The sequence below is a fragment of the Solanum dulcamara genome, chromosome 4 (assembly GCF_947179165.1).
Source record: "Solanum dulcamara chromosome 4, daSolDulc1.2, whole genome shotgun sequence".
In the NCBI taxonomy this organism is placed as follows: domain Eukaryota; kingdom Viridiplantae; phylum Streptophyta; class Magnoliopsida; order Solanales; family Solanaceae; genus Solanum; species Solanum dulcamara.
In genome coordinates this window covers 21,716,260-21,727,897 of record NC_077240.1, presented here as the reverse complement: position 1 = coordinate 21,727,897, position 11,638 = coordinate 21,716,260, and the positions used below count along the sequence as shown (strand labels likewise).

At 27.7% G+C, this 11,638-nt stretch overlaps 1 long non-coding RNA gene across 1 annotated transcript; it reads left to right on the top strand.

Moving 5' to 3' along the window:
- Positions 1-7,409: 7,409 nt before the first annotated feature.
- Positions 7,410-8,832, top strand: LOC129886927 (uncharacterized). The gene is made up of 2 exons (XR_008766273.1): positions 7,410-7,478; positions 8,575-8,832. It is a non-coding gene; the product is annotated as an uncharacterized LOC129886927 (long non-coding RNA).
- Positions 8,833-11,638: the final 2,806 nt, after the last annotated feature.

The following is an 11,638-nucleotide window of genomic DNA, read 5'->3' as shown; positions in this document are numbered from 1 at the left end:
ATTAAACTCAAACAATTTTGCACCTCAAATCATAACGTTGGTGGGATAATCCCTTTCTGAGTTGTTAACCTACCAAAATTTAAACTCTTAAAAACTCAAACAATGGGTGTTCCACTACAACAATTCTCATCACCAGCCACACACAAAATCATGTCAATTACTTTGTCTTTTCCTTCTTTATGGTCTGCCATCAATGACTTTATAAATAGGGATACAATTGTCAAAATTGCAGCATGCAATTCAATAACGAAGACAGATCTCTCTGCCTGACACTGCTGCTTGAGGTTTCTTTGTTGGCTTCACCTTAATTTAACCAATTCACAAGGATAATAGAGAAGAAGAAAACTCCACACCAAGTTGAGGTAAGTATTTTACCAAACTACAAACTTAAATAAATTTTATCTTCGCTAGAATTGTTATTCTCTTAAAATGTGTGCTACAGAGACTATTTTTTATGAAATTACTATGGGGAATAAGGATCTGCACTTCGAATCCCAGTTCTTAGACATACTTATTTCATTGATTATTAGAACTCGAAAGAATTGAATAATCCATAGTGAAAGATATTAGAACTCGAAAGAATTTTCTGAATGTAATTGTTGTGTTACTTTGTTCTATACATGTCACTAGAGAATTACTTGCCTATTGTGATTGATTTTCTCACTTTATATTATTATAGATAAGAAATCATAGGTAGTTCAAACATCCGTGAAAAATATCTGACAAAAAGTAAGCTTGAGGAAGGTAATGATACTTTCATGTTTGATTAGTATATTGTGTTGAACTTTTTCTTCTTTATTTGAGGTTGCTCATAGAAATAAAATTTATAATTATTGATTATTTTGTCGTCCACATATAGCCTTATTAATTAAGATTTTTAAGTTGTCACAACGTCTAACCACGAGATTATTTGATCAATCTTCTTGACTTCGTTTAATTTTAAGTTGGTTGTTGCATCAAAAGTATGAACATTTGATGCTTTTTATTTCTCAAAATAATGACACATGACTGATCATTTAGCACTCCATGAGTTTTCGTCTATGGAAAAAAGGATATAGAGGTTGTTGCTTCTCATATACGTTACTGTAACTCAAAAAATGAATGTTCGGTTGAGAGACATGTTTGATAGTGTACATTAACATTATAGTTGTTTTTGTTCCAAGTGAAATTTACTTTTTTGATTTTAATAGGGTACTAACAACATATCAATATACGAGGACCAATCTCTACTGACAACATGTTCATTTTTCAAGTCACATTGTAAAGTTTATGCTTATATTTTAACGGCATGTCATTGGATAGCCGAAACACTATCAAATTAGCTCCTACGCATGTTGACGACATCACTTTGAGAAATAGAGACACATGATCTTAAGCAATGAAGGACTCACTTTGTTCATATAAAAAGTCAGGGTCCATACAAGAATCATTTGGTACGTGAATTAAGGATAATACTCTCAAGATAAAATTTGGAATAACTTTATTCCATGTTTGATTTAAGGTGTATTAGCTAATGTCCGAATTAATTTATCCACCAGTTATACTATAAAATACAATGATGGGTTACCATCCTATATACAAAGTGGGATAAAATAACTTTAAAGGTATGCCAACTCATGTTTTTTTTTAAAAAAATTCCTTCCTTCCATATTTTTTGTATATTTGTACAATTTATCAAACTAGAATGTTCTTTTGATTCCTCAAAGCTCTCATTAGTAAAGTAACGTTATGTTTTAGTTTAAATTTTTTGAAAAATTAATTACTACAGTGTTATCATTTATATATATATATATACACACACATCAGACAAATTTAGCTAAATTGAGTATTTTTCCTTTATTACCTCCTTGTAGTTTAATAGGTTCTTCTAGTGGCATTCTCCGTCCTGCTGGTTTAATATTTTTCTTTTATTTCCGTGGCTTGTATAGCCAGGCTTTTCTTGCCAAATTTCCTGTGCTATATCCAACAGTAGGAGCTGAGCTGGTTCTTTGGAAAGGACTAGCACTATGAGTACTTGTTGCCTCATTCATTAATTTTTTGTAACTTAACAGGGATTCTATGTCCTCATTTCTAGAGGTTTCTTCTAAGCTAAAAAAAACTTAAACTGATATATGTCAAAGATCGATTTACAAGAAACAAAAAGCAAATAGTCATAGGAGACGCAAAGACAATGTATAAATACTTCAAACTTTTTTAGGAGAATCATGTAAAGCAGTATGGAAGTATATAAACAGACTTATCCCCAAGAATTCTAGAGCTTAATAGACTCAGGACCAAATCCATACAATTTCGCTAATAAAATCCATGTGTTGTTAACAGGCGAAAGCCCAAATACTGGATTCGTAGCTATACAAAGAAATGTTGTTATAAAATTAGAACAATTAAGTATTACAAATTGGATGCGTATTAAAGATTTTCTTAAAGACTATTTTTATTATTGCATAGTTAGTGGTAATACTTTTGATGAAAAACTAGGTAAAAAACTTTTCCATATATTACTCGGAGCCTTAGAAAGAGAAATAGAAGAAAGATGGTACAAAAGAGCAGGTGTAGAACAAAATACTACAGTTTTATGGTCGATAGGACAAAAAATACAACATGTAATAAAAATGTACTAATATACAAATACAAAAACAACTTAAACAAAATAAAATGAATTTCTGTAAATCTGTAATATATACTACTCAAAGTTATTATAAAGGACCAAGAAAGCAAAAGAAATATAAAAGACGATCTTCTTATAACCAACAGCCAAACAGACGTAAAAAAAATACTATTTAAAAATATCCTCACCAAAAAATCCATTCTTAAATAAAGATAGACATGTTAAAAAATACAAAAATGATTGAAATTATAAAAACAAATTAGAATGTTACACATGCGGTAGTATAGAACATTTAGCTAATATATGTCATAAAAGAAATAATAGTAAGACTAGAAACTCTTAATTAGTAAAAGAACTACAAGAAACATTACTAAATGTAAACGAATATATGTTAGATACTGAAAGCATATATTCCATAGTAAGTATTGAAATAGTAGATAAAACACAATCTGAATCCTCTGATACTGAAGAAGATAAGCTTATCGATGAAATAGGATTAAAAAGAGGAATGTTAAATTTAGAGAACTTACAATTAAGTACTATGATGAATACAGGGGAAGAATATAGTCTTAATTTTGAAAGACACAAAGACATAGATAGTAATCAATGTAGTATATGTAAATGGTATCCTAGTAAAATAAACAGAGCAAAATGTCAAAAATGTTACATGGAGGCCTGTATCACTTGCATAGAAGTTAAATTAGAAATAAAAATTAGTAAACAACAAAAGCATATGCTAGTAAAAGACTCGGTTACTAGTTTACGATTACTAACTTTAGAGACAAGATTAAACGAGTTCGATCAAAGATTAGTTACCCTTGAAAAAGGAAAACAAAAAGTAGACATAGATGAAACTCAAGGAACAATGCATCTAGCAACAACAACAACAACAACCCAGTGAAATGCATCTAGACGATATAGAAATTGAGCTCATGAATGTTGAAGGTACCAGCCTTATATGTAATGAAGACAACCAATTTAGAACAATAAAAGTATTAGCTAAAATTAAAATTAAAAACATAAAAATAGAAACATTAGCACTAGTAGATACAGGATGTACAAGCTGCCTTATAAACAAAAAAAAATATTACCAACAAAAGTTTTAAAAACTTTTTCAAAACCTATATCAGCAATACAAATGGACGGAACATATAATTTCTATAATCATTATATAGAAAAAGCCCAAATAAGCTTTCTTAATACATATAATGAATTTTACAAACCCACATACAACATGTATAAAATACTGGCAAAAGATTTAGACATCAAAATAGACCTAGTAATAGGATTACATTTCCTTATACAAAATAATGAAAGTTGTTTATTTTCTAGAGATAGAATAATGTTATTTAGGAATACAACTTATACTCCTGTACAAACTATAAATCCTCCTACAAAAGGAAGATCCCAAATAAAGACAACTCCTAAAATCGGTAGAGCAGTTTGTTGTACAGACTGCGGAGATAAAAGTAGTTGTTCTTCACAAAACCTGTTTGAAGAATATGAAGAGTATTTAGAACAACCATACCTAAAAGATATAGAAAAATATTACACTCTAATAAATATAGAAACTGAATTTTATAATTTTCAAAAGGGGCTAAATACAATAGGAACAATAAATAATCCTACGGATTTAGATAACATAATAGCAATACAAGACGAATTGAAAATAATTGGTGAAAAAACTTTAGTACATTGGGATTGTAATAAGATCACGTGTAAATTAGACATAATTAACCCAAAATATACTATAAAAACAACTGCTACTGAATCCAACAACGAAGACACAGAAGAATTTAGTAAACAAATCAAGGAATAATTAAAATTAGAAGTAATAAGAAGATCTACTTCTGAACATAGATATGCTGCATTCATGGTAGGAAACCACAGTGAACAAGTAAGAGGAAAAAAGCTAGAATAGTGATAATTTACAAAATATTAAATAATAATACCCAAACAAATGCTTATAAATTACCAGACAAAAATGAATTAATAAATAGGATACAAGATAAAAAATTATTTAGTAAATTTCACTGTAAATCTGGATATTGACAAGTAAAAATACACCTAGAAAGTGTAGAATGGACAACATTCACTTGTCCAGAAGGACATTTTGAATGACTAGCCATGCCTTTTGATTTAAAGACAGCACCGCCCATATTTCAAAGGAAAATGGACGATATGTTTGGAGACTATAAGACCTTTGTATTAGTCTACGCAGATGATATTCTAGTATTTTTGTAAAAAAATACAAGAACATCTAGGACATCTACAAATTGTTTTTAGATTATTTGTAAAAAATAGAATAATAATTAATAAAAAGAAAATGAAACTCTGCAAAACACACATTAATTTTCTAGGAGTAACATCAGGATATGGCAGAATAAAAGTACAGTCACATATAGCTAAAAAGATATTAGACATGCCAGATAAATTAGATAATACAAAAGAACTGTAAAAATTTTTAGGCCTTGTAAATTATGCTCGAAATTTTATTCAAGACTTAGAAAAAATAGCTGGGCCTTTAAATGCCAAGACAGGAAGTAAAGGACAAAAATATTTTAATGAAGAAGATATTAAATTAATAAAATAAATAAAAGATAATGTTAAAAATATACTAAACTTAAAAATTTCCTTAGAATCCGACTATCTAATAGTCCGAACTGATGGAAGTCAGTTAGGATGAGAGTTGTTTTAAAAATCAGACCTAGTAAATATAGCAGTAAAAACGAAGAAAGAATATGTGCATATCAGAGTGGTAAATATAAAGAAAAAAGAAATATGAGTAGTATAGACGCCGAGGAACTAACAATAATATATGGATTAAATAACTTTAAACTATACATATTAAATAAAGAAAAAATATTAGTAAGAACAGACTGTGAGGCCATAGTTAAATTTCACCAAATAATAAATAGTAAAGCTAGTAGCAAAAGACGATGGTTGAATTTTATGAATGTTATATCTATATATAACAATATAGTCTTTGAATATGTAAAAGGAAAAGACAATGAATTAACTGATAAATTGAGTAGATTACAGCTCAAAACTAACTAAATTAATTATATTTCAGCATGAGACCAATTGACCAATAGTTAGCAGACAAAGATAAGGGCATAGCCCAATCAGACTCATGCGCTCAGACATTACTAGGTAAGATTAACTTTAGACCCCAAGGTACATTAGAAATGATGGAAAGAATTTACTTTGGTAAGTATAATTTAATTTCTTATCCTCAATGTAACTTGTCTTTGATAATAATGTCAGACTGTAATATAGATAAAACACAGAAATGTTTAGTAGACAACTTATGGATAGCATATAATAAGCAAAATACTAAATATTTTATTGCGGCAAACAATGCTTTGTGTCAATATTTCTCAGACAAAAATAGAGAAAATAAATTTAAATATTACGTCGTTATACATGGTAAAACTAATTGTGTTTTTTAAACTTGGACAGAGGTAGTAGACTCAATAAATTGTGTAAAAAAAACCTCTTTTCAAAGGTTTTAATAATTTCACTGAAGCTCTAGACTATGCCAGAGGAATACTTGGCCCAGACTACTACATTTCACCAGCCCTCACACAAAGCCAAACCTCAACACCCCAATACAACATCCAAAAAGATACAGATAAGATAATTTGTTGTGATCATTCTTCAATCGTGATTGGGGCCTTTAAAAGACTAAACACAAAAAATGAGGCTCTCATTCAAGAAAACACGAGACTTGTGAAGCAGCTTGAAACTTTCCAAAGTAAGTTTATTCCTAAGACAAATAATACAGGTACTCAGACTGAAGAAATGAGTTATCCATTGTTATACCCCATTTTAACTCCAAGTCAAATGATATACAACTTACAGATGATTCTTAAAATATTTAACTTAAGGAGTCTCCACCTAATTATTTTTTAAGGTAAATTAGGATACCTAAATAATTAACTAATTTAATGTAAAAAATAAACTCCAATTACTTGTCTACTTAACTTATGTGATTCTAGGTAAGGGTTCTAATTATTCTAAAGGGAAGGGGTTAAGCATCCTTTAAAATTCGTTAAAAACGATTACCGACCAAACTTAGGTTAAATAATTAAAACTAGAAAGATTGCTCCAATATTTTGAAACAAAACAGACTATGAAATATTATACGAATAAAATACACAAAAATATGAGCTTTACGCATGAAATAAGTGCATGTTTTAAAAAAAAAATTACTAGTACTTTGACCTTAAAGAAAATATTGATCTCTTTTATATAAGAAAAAAAATGGAAAGCTACTATTATGATGACCCATTTTAAATAGAGGTTCCCAAACCCAAACTATAACGACCCATTAGGTCGTTTTGAGAACTAGAACTTTTTTTTATTTTATAAAAGACTCATTCCGTAAATTTTTAATGGGTATTTGGACTATTCGATAAGTACGGTTAATTAGTTGAGAGGTAAGTTTAAATAATTAATTTAGTTAATGGGCTAAAGTGATAATTTATTTTAAACCCTATACCATTTATCTCATATTATTAAATTAGGTTAAGGATATTTGACACTTTTAATACATAAGAATTTTAGAAAAGAAAAGAAAAAGGAGAAGAAAACTATTTGGGGTGGACGAAAGGATGGCGGCGAAAAACTCGGGTAAGTTGCTTTCTTCTGTGTTGTAGTACTTTGAGTTGTATTAAAATTGTTGTCAATAATTAGTATAATATTAGTTAAAATGTTAAATAATTGAGGTTGGATAGCAGTAGAAGTCATAGCACCTATATTTTGCATTGGAGAAAGTTAAAAATAAAATTAAAAAATTGATGGCCTAATGGTCAGGGCAATGATGATGTAGGAATTTAATAATAGTGCTCCTGTCTTCAATTGCCAGCAGGTAAGGTACTGCTTTCGTGCTTAACATTCTGCACTTCGTATCCGTATTGAGCACTAGTTCGTAACAGCAGTTTTTCTTTTTAATTTTGTTCTTTTAACTATCACATTATAATTCACGTTTTGATATATTGAGATATGTAATTAAATAATAGGTATATTGTAGTATATGATTCTAATTAGATTTATGTTATTGGAAGAAATTGAGGCTTAACCCTAAGCTTGAGATTGAGAAAATTAATTATAAATTCAAGTGAGTTGTTGGATCTAGGTTAAACATATAAATAATATTGGTGTATACGGACTAGTTTACTTATAAATATTATATATTTGATAGATTGGAAATGGTCTGAGGCATTGAAGAAAGAAAGGACAGTGGCGAATTAGCTTGCTTTACTTCGGATCTTCGATTGATGTAGGTTATGATTTTATTCTATATCATAGATAGACTCTTAATAGCGATTGATAGTCATTGAGTAACGTGTGAAGTTTACTACACATTTAATTGTTGTGGTTTGGATGGTTGATATGTTGTTATGATTGGTCTGAAATTCCGAGGCCATAAAATCCATAATTTTGAACTTGCCCTATCAAAAATGGTGCATTGAATAAAGAATGCTTGATGAAATATTGTTAATGAAATGGAGTGTAATAATAAAGAATGATAAATTAATTATATTTGGATCGGGTGTCATGTTCCGACACGGTATATTTGGATCGGGTGTCACATTCTGACACGGTATATTTGGATCGGGTGTCATGTTCCGACACGGTATATTTGGATCGGGTGTCACGTTCCGACACAGTAATATTAAAGGAAAATAAATTAAAATGACTTAATATTACCCAATCTCCAAAAACTTATTTTTTCAAATGAGTGTGATGTGGAGGTTTGAGTCCTCATGTGTGATATTGATATTATTGACTGGTTATATAATTATTTATTGGTTGTCATATGTTAAGTGTTATGATTGATTTTCCACTATTATTTTATGTATATTGATTTATATTTTGAGTCGGCCGATGATACCTACTCAGTACATGTTGTCCTGTACTGACCCCTACTTGTATCTTTTCTTGTTTTATTTTGTGGAGTGCAGCGAGTGTTCCACAGACTTCGAGTCGACCTCAGCTCTAGTCAATCTCAAGATCATCGGATTTCAGGGTGAGCTATCCTTCTAGCTCGTGATGGATCTCTCGGTTATGGCATGGTGTCTTTAGTTTTTGGACACATTTTGTTATTTGTTTATTCTGGTGTTTGATATTTCCAGACTTAGTTTTAGAATTTAGATGTCTTTCATGTGATGACTTTCAGGTTTTGGAAAAACGTATTTATTTGAGATTCCGCGTTATTGTTATATTTATTAGTTGGGGTTTATATCGTTGATTCTCCACCTAGAAAGTTAAGTGAGGGTGTCACTCATGACCCTTTTGGGTCGTGACAAACACCTATATAATATTAGTCATTGCATGAATGAGAACATATTCAAATCATATAAGCAAGTTTAACATGTAATAGTAATAATAATACTGACAACAATAATAGTAGTAGTAATAATAATAATAACAATAATAATAATAATAACCATAATAATAATAACAATAATGATAATAAATATAATAATAATAATAATAACAATGATAACAGTAATAATAATAATAATAGCAACAATAATAGCTATAATAATAATAACAGTAATAATAATAATAACATAATGATCATAATAAAAATAACAATAATAACGATAATAATAACAACATTAATAAAAAAATATAATAATAATAACGATAAATAATAATAATAATAATAACAGTGACAGTAAATAATAATATTAATAATAATAATAACAATAACGATAATAATAATAATAATAATAATAAACAGTAAATAACTATTACTACTACTACTACTACTACTACTGCTACTACTAATAGTAATAATAATAATAATAACAGTAACTAAAAATACTAATAACGAAAATAATAATAATAATAATAATAAAAATACTAATAATAATAATAATAATAATAATAACAGTAAATAAAAATATTACTACTAATAATAAAAACTGTAATAAAAAAATAAAATAATAATAATAATAATGATAATAATAACAACAATAATAACAATAATGATAATAATAATAACAACAAAATGCTGAAAATATAAGTAGGATTGACTCTGAGTGAGAACGTCTTGTTTTGTTTGTTATTCAAGAAGTCTAAAATATCGGCTCCATGTAAGGGAATGATGATTATATCGAGTTTCAAAGACTCAAATTTTCTTAGAGTCCCAAATCAAGACTCTATTTTTTGCTTCCAAAGTGTTCATGCAAACAAGAAGAGACTGAAGAAATTAGTAATATTATTCAACTTTAAGAGATAAATAAATGAATAAAAATAGATCAAGTGAAGTCATAAGATAATATATAGTTTTTTAAGGACAATATTTCATCATAACAACAATGAAAACAGAGGAACATAGAGTAAATATTACCCGTTGCAGGGCAGTGAACGGGAATGCTTCGATCACGAATCTATCCTTACTCTTTAAGTAAAATCCGATGAAATGGAGAGAAGAACTCAAAAATTCTTTTGAGAAAAATATCCAACTCTGTCTTTTGAAACTCTTTCCCTCTCTCCTTTTTTTGGTCTTTCTCCCTCTCTTCTTTTTCTTTCTTTTTTTGCTTTGGCTCTCTTCCCCTCCTTATATAAGAGTGAAAAGTTGAGAATTTTTTTTGGGGGTGAAAGAGTATAGTGGAGGTTTTTAGGGAAAAGAAAAGAAAAAAGATAGATTTTTAGGAAAAGGGGTTTGCATATTTCAGGGGAAAGATGAAATATGGGGTAGTAGGATAATTTCTTTTATTTATTTTATTTTTCATAACAAATGAAATAATAATAAGAATAGTAACCAATTAAAAAGGAGAGAATTTTTAAGAAAAGGAGTTTGCATATTTTAGGGGAAAGATGAATATGGGGTAACAGGATTGTTTCTTTCATTTATTTTATTTTTGTTATTTTATTTTTCATAACAAAAATAAAATAATAATAATAATAATAACCAATTATTTTATACTAATAAAATATAGAAAAGTTAAATGACTAGTCAAAAAATATTAAAATAACAAACTTATTTATTAAACCTAAATTTAAATAAAACATAAGTATTTTTAAAACTTTCTTTTCTTTTAAAATAATAATAAAAAAATAAAAATAAAACCTATACTAAAATGTGACTCTATTTTTATAATTTTTTCTTTTTTTTTTAATTCTCCTTTTCTTTTTATGGGATAAACTTACTAAAATAAGATAAAAACAAAAAAATATTTAATTTAGATATAAAAGAAATATTTAAGAACTAAAAATTGTGTAAAATCTCAAATTCGGTTAAAAATTACGTATCTACATATATTGAGCCCGTTTGAATGAGCTTAAAAAACATTTTTTATGTATGAAATGCTCTTAGAACTTAGAAGTAATGAAAGTTAATTTTATAAATAATCAGTTGAGTGTTTGGATAAAAGTGCTTATGTTGAAAATAATTGTTTGAATTTTAGGGTTAAAAAAATAAAAGGGGTAGTTTGGGAATTTAGTTAAAATATAAGGGATATAAAAGTAATTTTCATGGTCAAACAAAATGACTTTAAGCATTTAGAAAAAAAAAATAGAAATCCTAACTTTTCATTTTTGGCTAATTTTAAGAATTTTATGGCTTAAAGTTAGCATTAGGCAAACACATTCAAAAGTTAAAAAGTGGCTTTAAGTTGGTTTTGACCAACTTAAAACCCATCCAAACGGGCTCATTATCTTAAAATAATAAAGATGACAAAAATTATTTTTAAATAACTTGAAAATATTTCAAGATTTATAAAAAAACAATTATTTCAATTTATTTAACATTGAAGAGGGCTAAAATTAAAAATAAGATGATTAAACATCAATTAATTGACAAAATATTTAGTTAAAAAAATTAAATAAAATATAATAATAATAATAATAATAATAATAATAAATAAATAAATAAATTTGAGATGATTTGCGTAATAATTATATAAAATAAAAATATATATATTGTTCAAGAAATGTTAAAAAAATGCAAAAATTAGGTAAAAATAATAACAATAATAATAAAATCAAAAAATGTATATATATTTTTTGATTTTT